The following is a 16,178-nucleotide window of genomic DNA, read 5'->3' on the forward strand; positions in this document are numbered from 1 at the left end:
TACCCGGAAAAAGATTTTAAAAATTTCATATGATTCTTATAAATCTATAAATCAACATAAAAATAATTAGGAAGATATGACAATTATCTATATTTTATTTTGGACATATAAAAATTAAAATACTCAATTAATATTATTTTTGAATATTCAAGTACATATATCACTTAACAATTAACTCACAGAATAGATAATGAACACACATATTAATTATTTAATAGTAAAAATAATTACACGTTATATCCCGGATATTACAAATATAGTTCAGTTGAGCACCATTGAGGGTCTTACTATCATAGTAGACCACATGAAATATATTTTTCTTCCTTTGCCCAAGACCTGCTCCAACTGCATAGTCACTTGTATCGCACATCATTTCAAAAGGCTCATCTCAATTAGGTGCAGTTATGACAGGTTCCGTGATCAAACTCTTCTTTAAGCTCTCAAAAGCAGCTCGACACTCATCATCAAACTTGAAAGGGACATCTTTCTCTAGAAGATTGCACAACGGTTTAGAGATTTTAGAGAAGTCCTTGATGAACCGCCGATACAAACCCGCATGACCAAGGTAACTGCGGATCCCCTTAACAGAAATTGGTGGAAGAAGGTTTTCAATGACCCCCACCTTGGCTTTGTCCACCTCAAGACCTTTAATAAAGACCTTGTGCCCAAGAATGATGCCCTGTTGCATCATAAAGTGACATTTCTCCCAGTTGAGAACCAGATTGGTCTCAACACACCTTTTAAGAACTACGTCAAGATTTTCCAAGCACTCGTCGAAAGAATCTCCTTACACAGAAAAATCATCCATGAACACCTCCACATTCTGACCAATCATGTCAGAGAAAATGGCCATCATACATCTCTGAAATGTGGTCGGTGCACCACACAACCCAAAAGAAACTCTTCTGAAGGAAAAAGTACTAAACGGACAAGTGAAGGTAGTCTTATCCTGATTTTCTGTAGCAATGCAAATCTGATTATAACCCGAATAGCCATCCAGAAGACAATAGTATTCATGCCCAACCAACCTGTCAAGCATCCGATCAATAAAAGGAAGAGGGAAGTGATCCTTCCTCGTGGCCTTGTTCAACTTCCTGTAATCCATGCAAACTCTCCACCCCATGACTGTTCGAGTAGGAATGAGCTCATTCTTCTCATTAGCAATCACTGTGATGCCTCCTTTCTTCGGCACACACTGAACCGGGCTCACCCAAGAACTGTCATAAATAGGATAGATGATCCATGCATCTAGCCACTTGAGAATTTCCTTCTTCACGACCTCTTTCATGATCGGATTTAGCCTTCTCTGTTGCTCAACATTCGGCTTACTTCCTTCCTCTAGGAGAATTTTATGCATGCAATAAAAAGGGCTGATTCCCTTGATATCTGCTACAGTCCATCCAATTGCCGATTCGAACTCTCTCAGAATTCACAAGAGTTTTTCCTCATCACTACCTGAAAGGCCAGATGCAATAATAACAGGAAAAGTAGATGCATCACCAAAAAACGCATACCTCAAGTGTTCAGGCAATGGTTTAAGCTCAAGTGTAGGAGCTTCCTCAATAGATGGCTTGAGACGCTTTGGAGACTTTTTCAGCTCTTCCAAAACAAGAGATTCAACATGTATATACAGCCTTCGCTTCCAAGGAGAAGCATTTAAATACTGTAACTGTCCATCACCTTCATCATCTTCACTATCTGAATTCCCCATCAAGGCTTTCTCTAAGGCATCAGACCTTAGCATTTGATCAAGTTCTAAAGTAACCACAGAATCGACCAATTCCACTTTTAAGCACTCCTCATTATCAGTATAGAATTTCATGGCATTTGTTAGATATATTTGTGATGTCATGTGTGATATAATTTGTGTTCAGTTTTCAGATCTTACTTAACAGGACAAATCAGTACTTAACTAAAAATCAGTACTTATACTGAAGTGAGAACTTAAGATATCAGAACTTGAGTTATCAGAACTTAAGTTATCAGGAGATATTTATCAGGAGATAATATCAGGACTTAAGGAGACTTTTAGATAAGGCAGGCGGCTGATTGAAAGGAAAGAAGATTGAGACTAAGACAGAAAGAAATATGCATGAAGAAGGAATTCTATGAAGAATAGAATACTTGGAAGAAAAGATAACTAGTTGATATATTTTAGGAAGCAGAATTATATTCCATATCAATTAGAAGATTATCTTGTAACTGTGTAGTATATAAACACATGCATAGGGTTTACACTATAAGTGTTATCTTAATCGAAGTTATTATTATTTGTAACCCTAACAGCTCTCGTAATAATTTGTTCATCACTGAGAGAGGACAATTCTATATTGTAACAGAGTTTATTGTGTTGAATAAAATATGTTTTCTGTTACTTGAGTTCTTATATTCGATTTGATTGTAGTAAACACTGTATGTAACCCCCTTCTATTGTGTGTATGACCTAACAAGTGGTATCAGAGCAATCTGTTAACACACATACAGTTTAAGATTTAAAAACAATCATGTCTGAAGAAGAAACTTCAACCAAGCCCACCAAAACTGAAGAACCTCAAAAAACCATAACCCATAGTCGATATGAGACTATAAGAGTTCCCATATTGAAACCTTCTGAGTTTTTTATATGGAAAGTGAAGATGGCAATATTTCTGGAAGCTACAGATCCAGAATATCTCGACAGGATTAATGAAGGACCACATATGCCAACCAAACTCTCTGTGAAAGTTGCAGGTCAGCCAGTAAAGTCAGTACCAAAGGAGAAAAGTGATTACACTGCTGAAGATATCTCATCGATTGCAAAGGATGCAAAGGTAAGACACTTGTTGCATAGTGCCATTGCTAATGTCATGTCAAACAGGGTAATTCAATGCGAGACTGCAAAAGAGATATGGGATGCTTTAGAAATAAGGTGTCAAGGAACTGATTCAATCAAGAAGAACAGGAAGACTATACTCACTCAAGAGTATGAGCACTTTGACTCAAAGCCTGATGAGTCATTAACTGATTTATATGACAGATTTGCCAAACTCTTGAATGATTTATCACTAGTTGACAAAGAGTATGATATTGAAGATTCAAATCTTAAATTCCTGTTAGCTCTTCCCTTAAGATGGGATTTGAAGGCCACAATAATAAGAGACAACTATAATCTTGATGAAACAACTCTTGATGAAATTTATGGGATGCTCAAGACTCATGAACTTGAGATGGAACAAAAAAGCAAGAGGAATGGAAGAAAGTCAAGGACAGTTGTCTTTGTGGCTGAGAAGGAAAGTCCCAAAGTTACTGCCTCAAAAAAAGGCAAGGGAAAAGCTCTCATCACAAAGTCTGATACTGAGTCATCAAGTTCTGATAGTGATGATGACTCAGAAACTGAAAGTATACCTGAGATAGACCCTGATGAAGAGATGATAAAGCTGTGTGCTCTTATGGTGAAAGGAATCACAAAGATTGCATACAGGAAATTCAGGAGAGGAAAGAAGTTTTCCAGGAAAGGTGCAAGTTCTGATAAGAAAGGTTTCAAAAAATCTGAAGGCAAAGGAGGAAAGTTTGACAGAGGAGATTACTCAAATGTTAAATGCTACAACTGTGGTAAGAAAGGCCATATATCTCCTGATTGCAGAAAAGGGAAGAGTGACAAAGGCAAGGCTCTTGTCATAAAGAAGAAAAGCTGGTAAGATGCTTCAGATTCTGAGGATGAGGAAAACTATGCCTTGATGGCAAATGCTGATAGCAGTTCTGATACTACTGAATTAAAGGTACCTCAAACTACTTATGCCTTTCATACTGATGATAATACTGAGTTGAGAAGATATCTTAAAACCATGTTCATTAGTTATAAAGATCAAACTTTAACATGTGAAAGATTAACTTCTGAAAATCTTGCTTATAAAAAGATGAATGATTATTTAGAAACAGAGTTAGTCATGTTCCATCAAACTCAGAAAGATAGAGATGATGCCTTTTATGTTAGGGATGAAGTGCTAAAAATGAATGAATCTCTAAAAACTGAGTTAGAAAAGGAAAGAGAGATTATCAGGACTTGGACTAACTCTGGTAGAACAACTCAGGATATTCTTAGTAGTGGAAACTGGAAAGAGGGCTTAGGTTATGGAGATGATAAGAACAGAAGGGAACTGTAGAAACTGAGCCTATGGTTGTTAAACAAAAACCAAAGGTAAATCCTGTTAAGTTTATAACTGCAAAGACTGATATTGAGAAATCAGAAGTTAAGGAGAAATTAACTTCTGAAAAACCTAATCAGGAAAAAATCAACTGAAGTTAACATAGGCTTAATGACTAAGAAGCAGCTTAAGCATAAGCTAAAAGAGGTTAAAAATGTAAACAAGGTAAAACCACCTACGAAAAATAGGAATGGAAAGGAAGGTGTGAACAAAAGTAACAATTATAAGCCTGTTCCTAATGCTCCTAAAAAAACATGTCATAACTGTGGAAATTCTAACCATCTGGCTTCTTTTTGCAGGAAGAATAAGAACATAAACTCATTACCCTCAAAATCAGGAGTTAAGAGTCAGTCTGTTAGATATAAGCCACAAAATCCTTGTTTTCATTGTGGTAGTTTATGGCATTCCATTTATACTTGTAAGGAATATCATAGTTTGTACTATGATTATTATCAAATAAAACCTTCTGTAAAGAAAGTTAGCATTATTCCTTCTAGTGTAAATTCTGATGTAAAGTCTGATATTGCAAATTCTGATAAGAAAACTGTTAACATAAACTCTGATGCTAAATCCGCTGCAAATGTTAACAAACTTAATAAGGCCAAAGGATTCAAGCAAGTCTGGGTCCTTAAAACTAATCATTAGTGGTCTTTGTGATTGCAGGGCAACAGGAAGAACATCCTAGTTCTGGACAGTGGATGTTCAGGACATATGACTGGAAATAAAGCCCTGCTACCAGACTTTGTGAAGAAAGATGGCCCAGGTGTTTCTTATGGAGATGGCAATATGGGAAAAACTCGGGGATATGGCAATATCAATCTTGGGAATGTCATCATTGAAAAAGTAGCTCTGGTCTTAGGACTTAAACACAATCTGCTGAGTGTTGAGTGTTAGTCGAATCTGTGACAGAGGTTATCATGTGGATTTCTTTGAAGAATACTGTGAAGTTGTAAGCAAATCTACAGGCAAAGCTGTTCTGAAAGGATACAGGCATGGTAACATTTATGAAGCCAAGCTTTCAACAAGTCCTGATGGTTCTGCAATCTGTCTGCTAAGTAGAGCATCAATTGAAGAAAGCTGGGATTGGCACAAGAAACTCTCTCATTTAAATTTTAACAATATAAATGAACTAGTCAAGAAAGATCTTGTGAGAGAACTGCCAAAATCAGTATTTGCTCCTGATGGCCTTTGTGATTCATGTTAGAAGGCAAAACAAAGAAAATCTTCATTCAAGAGCAAGACTGAATCATCAATTCTTGAGCCTTATCACCTACTACATGTTGATCTATTTGGTCCAGTGAATGTCATGTCTATTGCAAAGAAGAAATATGCTATGATCATAGTAGATGAGTTCACCAGATACACATGGGTGTATTTTTTGCACACAAAAAGTGAAACTACATCTATCTTGATTCATCATGTCAAGCAACTGGATAAATTGGTCAAAGATTCTGTGAAGATCATATGAAGTGATAATGGCATTGAGTTCAAGAATTTGATCATGGAAGAGTTCTGCAAAGAGCATGGAATAAAGCAGGAATTTTCTGCTCCTGGAACTCCACAGTAAAATGGAGTTGTTGAAAGAAAGAATAGAACTCTTATTGAAGCTGCACAAACTATGCTTGATGAAGCAAAGTTGCCAACTACTTTCGGGCTGAAGCTGTGCAGACTGCTTGTTTTACTCAGAATGCTACACTTATCAACAAGCATGGAAAAATAGCATATGAGATGGTGAAGAAAAATAAGCCAAATCTAAAGTATTTTCATGTATTTGGATGCAAGTGTTTTGTTCTTAAGACTCATCCTGAACAGCTATCCAAATTTGATCTAAAAGCTTATGAAGGAATTTTTGTTGGATATCCACTTTCTACAAAAGCCTTCAGAGTCTATAATTTAAGAACAAGGGTTGTCATGGAATCTATCAATGTCTCTTTTGATGATAAGAAGATTACTGGACTTGAAGATTTCAATGATCATGATCAGCTGAGATTCGAAAATGAAGTTTTAAATTTTGATTCTGTAAATCCTGAAAGTCTAAATCCTGATACTGCAAACTCTGATGGATTAAACTCTGATGTTATTGAAACTATGGTGACTACACCTAAGGAAAATGCACCTGTGCAGGGGGAGCATATTGAAGATCCAACCACATCTCAAGAAGCATCAGAACCTACAACAGGCTCTTCAAGTTCTGATGGGCCAAGTTCTGATAATTCTGGAAACTCATGTTCTGATATTTCTGGAAACTTACATAATGAAGGATCCAACTCAGAGAGCATAATTTCAGGGGGAGAATCAGAAAATGTTGATGGAGACAACATGGATCATGGGGGAGCATCCAGTTCTAGATATAACCTTATATCTGCAAGGAAGTGGACTAAAGCACATACACCTGACTTAATTATTGGAAATTCTGATGCAGGTGTCAGAACTAGAACAGCTACATCAAATGAATGTCTCTATCATTCTTTTCTATCTCAGACTGAACCAAAGAAAGTGGAAGAAGCTCTTCAAGATGCTGATTGGGTGCAAGCAATGCTAGAAGAGTTAAATGAATTTAAAAGAAATAAAGTCTGGACCCTAGTGCCAAGACCAAAGAACAGATCTGTTGTTGGTACAAAGTGGGTGTTCAGAAATAAAACTGACAGTGATGGCATAATTACAAGAAATAAAGCAAGGTTGGTTGCAAAAGGATACTCTCAACAGGAGGGAATTGATTATGATGAAACATTTGCACCAGTTGCTAGATTGGAAGCCATAAGGATATTTTTGGCTTATGCTGCTCACATGAAGTTTAAAGTCTTTCAAATGGATGTGAAAAGTGATTTTCTCAATGGAGAATTGGAAGAGGAAGTATATGTTGAACAACCTCCAGGCTTTGTAGATTCCAAATTTCCCAATCATATCTACAGGCTTGATAAAGCACTTTATGGCCTTAAGCAAGCTTTAAGAGCATGGTATGAGACATTAGCTCAATTTCTTCTGGAAAGTGGATTTAACAGAGGGACTATTGACAAAACCTTATTATATCTTATCCATGAAAAGGACTTACTTATGGTGCAAATATATGTTGATGATATCATTTTTGGTTCTACAAATGACAGACTTTGTAAGAAGTTTGCCAAGCTGATGCAGTCAAGATATCAAATGAGTATGATGGGAGAACTTAACTATTTTATGGGCCATCAAGTTAAGCAGAATGAAGAAGGAACTTTTATTTGTCAATCTAAGTACAACGGAAATTTGTTAAAAAAGTTTGGAATGCAAGATTGTTCAAGTGCATCCACTCCTATGGCCACTGGAACAAAGTTGGATAAGGATACTGGTAAATCAGTAGATATTACTGATTACAGAGGTATGATTGGCTCTCTACTCTATCTAACTGCAAGTAGACCTGATATCATGTATGCTACCTGTCTTTGTGCAAGATTTCAAGTAGATCCAAGAGAACCTCACTTAACAGCTGTGAAAAGAATTTTCAAGTACCTTAAGGGTACAGCTGATCTGGGATTGTGGTATCCTAGAGAATTAGACTTTAAGCTAATAGGTTACTCAGATACAGATTTTGCAGGATGCAAAATTGACAGGAAAAGTACAAGTGGAAGCTGCCAATTTCTTGGAGGCAGATTGATTTCTTGGTTTAGCAAGAAACAGAAGTCAATTTCCACATCAACTGCAGAAGCATAATACATTGCTGCAGGAAGCTATTGTGCACTGATTCTTTGGATGAAGAATCGGTTACTGGATTATGGGTTAGAATTTTCTAAAATCCCTATTTACTGTGATAATCAAAGTGATATTGCTATGACAGGTAATCCAGTTCAACACTCAATGACAAAGCACATCAGCATTAGGTACCACTTCATAAGGGAACATATGAATGAAGGTACAGTGGAATTGCATTTTGTTCCAACAGATCAACAACTAGCAAATATCTTCACAAAACCACTGTGTGAAGCTACTTTTACAAGATTGGTAAATGAACTTGGAATGGTTTCAGGTTCTTTCTCTAAATCTGCTTAGTTTATGTTCTGATACATCAGACTTTATGATCAGTATTTACAGATATTACTATCTTTGTGTATTATGTGCATAAATTGAAATTTGCTTAAGTGCTGATTGTTGTCTGATGTGAATTTCTAAACTCTGATAGTGATATGAATGTTTCTGTGACTATTCAATCCAATGAGGATAACTGTGCTAGATGCTGACATAGTAGTCTTTAATATACTAAAGATCCCATGTTTGAAGTAATTGTTTATGTGGAAATCATTTAACACAAGCAAATTCTGATATTGAGCTTAGTTGAAGTTTACTTTGTGTATCTTATTACTAAGTCAAAAACTAGAATAGTGCTTCTTATCTGTTAAGTTCTGATGTTAGTAAATCTGATGGATGTACTAAGTGCTGATAAGCCTCACTTATCAAAAGAAAAAGAAAAGAAATAAAAATCAGGTACTCCTTTGAGATCTAGAGTAAAAATGTGGAAGGGAAGACCCAAGTGCATTGCTGGTATTAAGTAATATGCATTAGAAAAGAAAAAAATTCTTGGTGACTTTTCACACTATATGATTACTGGAGAAATACTCTGATAGTAGCATAAATTCTGATAAGCAGTCGTGACTCACTTACACTGAGAAGCCACTGTAAAAAGGAATTTCAAAATATGCATAAAATGAGCATAAAACAGTTGACGTGGACTCATGCATGAACTCATTCTAAAGTAGGCTTCAGAATAATGACAGATTTTGAGCAAAGTTCTTAGTTATGCCTTATTTCTAAGATATACTGAAGTGAATCAGACTTTACTTTTTGTCTGATATTTAGCTTAATGCACACACTTACACTCCATATGAATAATGAAAATTACTGTGGTGATAAATGTTATTTTAGATGAACAGTTTAAGTGTCAGTTGCATAAATTCTGAGGACAAGTTCTGATGGAAGTTCTGATGATTAAGTTCTGATGTAACCATATCAGTATTTGTGTGAAGAATTATAGGAATAAACATTCACTTTTCGAGTTAAGGAGCCATATTCTGATGACTTTTAAATCCTGATAATAATCAAGTTCTGATGCTGATGTGGCAGTATTTATTTACTTGGTTTATTTTTGGTCATTACTTGAACGATAATATTTTTACAGAATATTGGTTTATATGAGATAAAATGGTCATAATCATTATGGGTTAGTGGTTAATGTGTATGTCCTGAAAAACTGCATGTGCACGGTAATTATTGCTTCTTTTACATGCCCATTAACTCTTGTTCTAACCGTTTACTGATTGTTCATATGGTGCCAGGTGTAAAGTGTATCCCATGCTTCAAAAATACAACTGTTGAGTGGAGAGAGTATATATATGAGAGATAAAAGATTTTCTAATCTTTTACTTACTTTTCTATTCTAAATCTCTTTTATTTTCTCTTTCTCTCTCTCTCTCTCTCTCTCTCTCTCTCTCTCTCTCTCTCTCTCTCTCTCTCTCTCTCTCTTATTTTCTGAAGTTGTTTTTCTCTCAGGACTTTTTACAAATACTTTGCAAATATACTCTTATTCACTTAATTTCTTACAGAGATGGCACCAAAAGACGTAATTTTCAATGGGGCTAAGTTTGTTCCTAATAACTTCTCCGCTATTCTTAACAAGACAGAAGCCCCATCAGAACTTCACTTCATTCAGGACTTTCTTACTAGTTCTGATATTGGGTACGCTCTGACCGAACCGAATGAAGTCTCTGGTACTCAAGTGTTGGAGTTCTGGAGAAGCGGAGTATATGATGATGGTGGTGCTCAAGGGTCCCCAAGTATAATTTTTTCATCAGGGGAAGATGAGCATGTCGTGACATTGGGCACAGTTCGACAAGCACTGCAGCAGCCTGAGAACTGTGTTTATTCTACTGTTGAGGAGCCAGTTCTTCAAAACATGATGGCCAGTCTGGTGTATGAGAGGACATTGGCAAAGCTGGGTCAGTTGAAGAGATCTTACATAGGGAGGGAATGGAGTTTCTTCTTTGACTGCATAACCAAGGCTTTTGCAAACAAATGTTCTAATTTTGATGCAATCCCCATATTCAGCCAACAAATCGGGTATGCTCTCATTAACCAAACTAATTTTGATTATGCAAGTGATGTCTTAGGTTTTATTGGGGATAGAATGACAGAAGACAGAAATATTGTTTACTTTGATAGATTCTGTCAGCTTATCTATAGTTTTTGTTGTGATGATAAGCCTCAATCAGCTAGTGAATTAATTTCATCATTCAGACTAGCTAAAAGAGCTTTTAATGACTTATTATCTACCGATAATAAGAATGTTGTGTTAAGACCCCTCCTAGTTCCTTTATCTGTCAAACAAGCCTTAATAACCTATGATCCAGTTAAATACACTAAACTATATCCTGATGTCCAACCATCAGAACCTCATCCATCAACACCTACCACCTCTACACAAACACCTCAAACTTCTCAACCGCAACCCTTAGCACCTACGGTGAAGCCTTCATCTTCAAGACCAAAGAGGACAAAGAATGTACCTCAGTCTCAGCAGAAGAAGAGGAGAATTATTCTAAGAGATGAATAAGATACTGAGGAACAACTTCTAATATCTGAACCTGTTGTTGTAGAAGCTGAGAAGGTTTCTTCTCAGAAAGATAATGTAACTGGGAGTTCTAGGCCCCTCAAAAGGCTTAGAAAGTTAAAATCTGATGATAAAGCTCCTACAGTGTCTCCACCTTTAAAGAAATTAAAGAAACAGAGAGCTCACAGGGACATAGTTGAGTCAGATTCAGAGGATGTAGTGGACGCAGCTAAGGAAGGGGATCAGGAATCTCTGATCTCAACAGAACCAATTGCTATTGAATCACTTCCTTCTGCACAACCAGAAACTGCTCAAGACAGAATACCTACACCTCTTATGTCACCTATAGTTGTCCAGTACATACTGAAGAACCAGGTACAAGTGCTGAAATTGATATTCATAACTTGATTGTGCCTGAGGTTTTGTACTTGGAAGCTCCACCAATTCAGAGTCAAGATGTAGTAAGTTCGGATATGACAGAGAAGCAAGAAACCTCTGAAATAGCTCAAGTTGTCTTGATATCAGAAGATAAGGAAAAGGAAACCTGACATTGCTCATGTTAAACCTTCAAAGATACTCCTACTAGGATTCACCAAAGCTAAACAGACTCAATCTTTGAAGACCGCAACAAGTAGTTTTGAAGCAAGAGTTGTTACAGGAAAGGAAGCAAGAGATAAATATGGATTGGGTAGTTCTGATGTAACACTACCAATGATCCAACTTCCTTAAGTGAACCAGGTGTTGGAGCAACTCCTGAAAGATTGAATCGACTTGAATCTGTACAAATGGTTTACCATACCTTTTTGAAAGAACATATCTTGTTATATTTTATGACAGATGGAAGGGTATACCATATCAGGCAGAATGCTATACCACTGAAGTATTTTGAGGAACTGGAACATGTTCTATTCCTACTTCAAGTGAAAGACAGATTAACAGATAGTGCTGCAGGTTATTTAAAGTCACAAATTCAAAGACAAAAGAAGTTTTATTCTATAAAGTCTGACAGCACATACTGTCCCAAGTACAGAGATCACAAAGGTGATATTGTCGAAATGAAGCATAACTCTGTTAAGATTATAACTACTTTTCTGGGTTATAAGGCTGAGGAATTCAATTTAGTGTCTGATAAGGCATATCTGATCGGACTAGATCAGGAGATAAGAAAACCTAAGATAAATGATCTCAGAGCAGCTATTTTTCAAACTGGTGAAGATACAGCTGAATTGATAAATGTTAAAAGGAGGATAGTTAATGAACTTGAATATGCTGAGAGATGTCTTTTGAAGAACTATCTCAGAACAAATCCTGACATCAAAGAGATGAGAAATTGAAGCCAAGTCAAAGATCTACAACTGCTTAAATTCTGAAGTGTATACAGACTGAAGCAGTTATCAAACCTTAAGATGGTTAAGCTAAAAGGACTGTAAGTTGTAGTTATCTAGTCAAATTCTCATGCATTTGTACTTAATGATTTTGACATCATCAAATATCTGTTAAAGTTGTATATTATGCTAATTTACAAGTTGGGGGAGATTGTTAGATATATTTGTGATGTCATGTGTGATATGATTTGTGTTTAGTTTCCAGATCTTACTTAAAAGGACAAACCAGTACTTAACTGGAAATCAGTACTTATACTGAAGTCAGAACTTAAGATATCAGAACTTAAGTTATCAGAAGATATTTATCAGGAGATAATATCAGGACTTAAGGAGACTCTCAGATAAGGCAGGTGGCTGATTGAAAGGAAAGAAGATCGAGACTAAGACAGAAAGAAATATGCATAAAGAAGGAATTCTATGAAGAATAGAATACTTGGAAGAAAAGATAACTAGTTGATATATTTTAGGAAGCAGAATTATATTCCATATCAATTAGAAGATTATCTTGTAACTGTGTAGTATATAAACACAGGCATAGGGTTTACACTATATGTGTTATCTTAATCGAAGTTATTATTCTTTGTAACCCTAGCAGCTCTCGTGATAATTTGTTCATCACTGAGAGAGGACTGTTCCATATTGTAACAGAGTTTATTGTGTTGAATAAAATTTGTTTTCTGTTACTTGAGTTCTTATATTCGATTTGATTGTAGTAAATACTGTATTCAACCCCCTTCTACAGTGTGTGTGACCTAACAGCATTGAATACATTAAAAGTCACATCCTGATCCAGCACTCACATAGTGAGCTCACCCTTCTGCACATCAATCAAGGTTCGACCAGTAGCCAAGAATGGTCTTCCCAAGATTATGGGAATCTTTTTATCCTCCTCGAAATCAAGAATTACAAAGTCTGCAGGAAAGATGAGTTTGTCCACTTTGACCAAGACATCCTCCACAATGCCTCGTGGATATGTAATAGAACAATCGGCCAACTACAAGGACATATAAGTAGGCTTTGGATCAGGTAAATCCAACTTCTTGAAGATAGACAAAGGCATCAGATTGATGCTAGCTCCCAAATCCCATAAACCTCAAGGAATAGTGAAGCTCCCAGGATCTTTGAGCTTCAGAGGTAACTTCAGTTGCAGCACAACACTGCTTTCCTCCGTAAGAGCAACGATCTCTAAGTCATCAAGCTTCACTTTCCAAGAGAGAATACCCTTCATAAACTTCGCATAGCTAGGCATCTGTTCCAGAGCTTCAGCGAAAGGTATATTGATATGAAGTTTGTTGAACACCTCTAGAAACTTAAAAAATTGCTTATCCAACTTTTTCTTCTGCAACCTCTTAGGAAAAGGAGGTGGATGATAGACCTGTTTCTCCCCTGTATTACCCTCAGGAGGAGTGTGTTCCACAGTTTTCTTCCCTATTTCCACTTCTGCTTCCTTCTGCACATCTTCTTCAGCCACAAATTCAGATTATGTAATTTGAGATTTTTCAGGGTTTGCAACCTTCCCAAACCTCAATGTAATTGCCTTTACCTATTCTTTTGCTTCCTTCTTGACTGGAACTTTTGTGTCACTAGGGAGTGTTCTAGATTATCGATTCGGCAAGGCATTGGCAATCTGCCCAATTTGACTCTCCAAGGTCTTAATAGAAACGTCTTGGCTCTTGCATATAAGCCTCAACTCCTCCAATTCAGATTTTTCATTAGATTGTTGCAGTTGGAGTTGCTATCTTTGTGCATATTGTGGTTGTTAAAAAAAAGGAGGGTTGAATTGCTTTGCTGCAAACTGCTGATAAGGCTCTTGTACTACATTCTGATTATTTCTCCAGCTGAAGTTAGGATGATTTCGGTTGTTGGGATGATAGGTGGATGGAACTGGTTACTGTGACCTCTGAAAGTTGCTCACGAACTGAGTCGATTCACTAGAAATAGCACACTGCTTCGTCTCATGCGCACCAACACAAAGCTCACAAATACTAGTGATCTGATTAACTCCATAATTAGCCAAAGAATCCACCTTCATCGTTAAAGCTTTAAGCTGAGCAGTTATAGCCGTAGCTGCATCTACCTCCAGAATTCCAGCTACCTTGCCTTGAGGTAGTCTCTGAAAAGGGTTTTGGTATTCATTAGCAGCCATCAGTTAAATCAATTCATCTTCATCGTAGCTTTTTTCCCACAAGGCTCCACCTGATGCTGCATCAAGCATGGATCTAGAACTCGCACCCAAACCATTATAAAAGCAATTGATAATCATCCAGTCAGGCATCCCATGATGAAGACACTTCCTAAGCATCTCCTTGTAGCGATCCCAAGCCTCACACATTGATTCTCCATATTTCTACGCAAATTGAGTAAGAGCATTTCTAATTGCAGCTGTCTGCGCCATAGGGAAGAATTTAGTTAGAAACTTTTGAGAAAGATCTTCCCATTTGATGATAGAACCTGCTGGTAGAGAATGTAACCAGCTCTTAGCTTTATCCCTCAGAGAGAACGGGAAAAGCCTTAGCTTTATTGCATCTTCAGAAACTCCATTAAACTTGAAAGTGTCGCAGATCTCGATGAAATCTTTGATGTGCATGTTGGGATCTTCTATAGGGGAACCCCCAAACTGAACTGAATTCTGTATGATCTGAATCGTGCTAGCCTTGATTTCAAAAGTGTTAGTCGCGATGGTTGGTCTGATAATGCTAGATTGAATATCATCGATCTTCGGTTGAGAGTAATCCATCAAAGCCTTCGGATTCGCTGCTCGTTCTCCCATTGCAACAACAACTTCTTCTTCAACTTTCTCCTCAATGAAAATTTCTCCTTCAAATACTTCAACTTCTTCCTCCGCTTTATCTAGTATTCTCTTGCGAGACCGAGAATGCGTTAGCATAAACGCTCTCTAGAGTACGTGAAAAAAGCAAACAAGTAAGTAAACTATCCGAGTCGGTGAACTTTAACGGCCACTGATGACAAGCACATAAACTAAAAATTAACATCGGAGACTGGTTTAGGTTAACTTCAATCTATGCACTTATGCAACAATGATATGGCTATCATTCAATGCTAAGATAAATAATAAATTGGTTTTGATTAACTAAGAGATTATACTAAATAATATTAACTAAGAGAATTGAGGTTGAATTACTTATATGAGACAAACATGGGATTCTAACTTCATTACTACTTCATTAAAATTCATTGTTCTTAACCTTAGCATGCAATGGTGATGACAACTAATCAGATAACACGAAACTAGTAAATGCCAACTTTATTTGTACGAATACCCTACTACCAGAAATTCACAAAAGAGATAGAAGCTGAATAGACACCAATTATGTTGAGACCATATATGTCTATAGAATTTGATAACATAAAGGTTTAATGCGCAAGTTATCTATCGTGATTACATAGGGCAGGTAAAATGGTTAAAATTACCTACGAAGCATGCATAACAAATATATGAACCTATGCTAGCATGACAAGTTCTAAACCTCTAAATTAACTGTCGATTCAATAGAGATTAACACGATATCTTATAAGTTCGCGATGCTCATAAGACGTATAAGCACAACCAATACTAGGATATCATACAATTACCACACACTACGATATCGAAACAAATTAACTATTAAAATCCATAGGTAAATCTGTTAGATCCCCACGATAACGATTAGTTCATAACCGCACTCATCATCACCGTGGGTTCCGATGAAAGCATGGTATATTAAACTAAGTCTTTATAAAGTGAATAAATAATCAAAGTACGTAATCAAGAGTATTATGTTCAACAAACAAGAAAACAAGCATCCAAGATTACAGCTCAATCAAAGAATCACAAGTAAAACAAGCTTTTCTTCTTCTTCGTTGTATTTGTGCTCCTAGGTCTTCTCGTCGTCTTCTCCTTAGTCTCATTATGAAAAACGTCTTTAAGATGTCTTTAAATACCAGCCCAAAACAATCCAGAAGTCCAGCATATCAATATTCTAGTAGCAACATGATTCTGAAAAGCCGACCTGGCGCGACCGCTCTGTGAAGCGG

The 16,178-nt window shown here is 36.6% G+C and overlaps 1 non-coding gene across 1 annotated transcript; it reads left to right on the forward strand.

Annotated features, from left to right (window-relative positions):
- Window positions 1–14,416: 14,416 nt before the first annotated feature.
- Window positions 14,417–14,523, forward strand: LOC141675453 (small nucleolar RNA R71). The gene has a single exon (XR_012556105.1). It is a non-coding gene; the product is annotated as a small nucleolar RNA R71 (small nucleolar RNA).
- Window positions 14,524–16,178: the final 1,655 nt, after the last annotated feature.

This window comes from Apium graveolens, chromosome 7 (assembly GCF_009905375.1).
Source record: "Apium graveolens cultivar Ventura chromosome 7, ASM990537v1, whole genome shotgun sequence".
NCBI lineage: Eukaryota > Viridiplantae > Streptophyta > Magnoliopsida > Apiales > Apiaceae > Apium > Apium graveolens.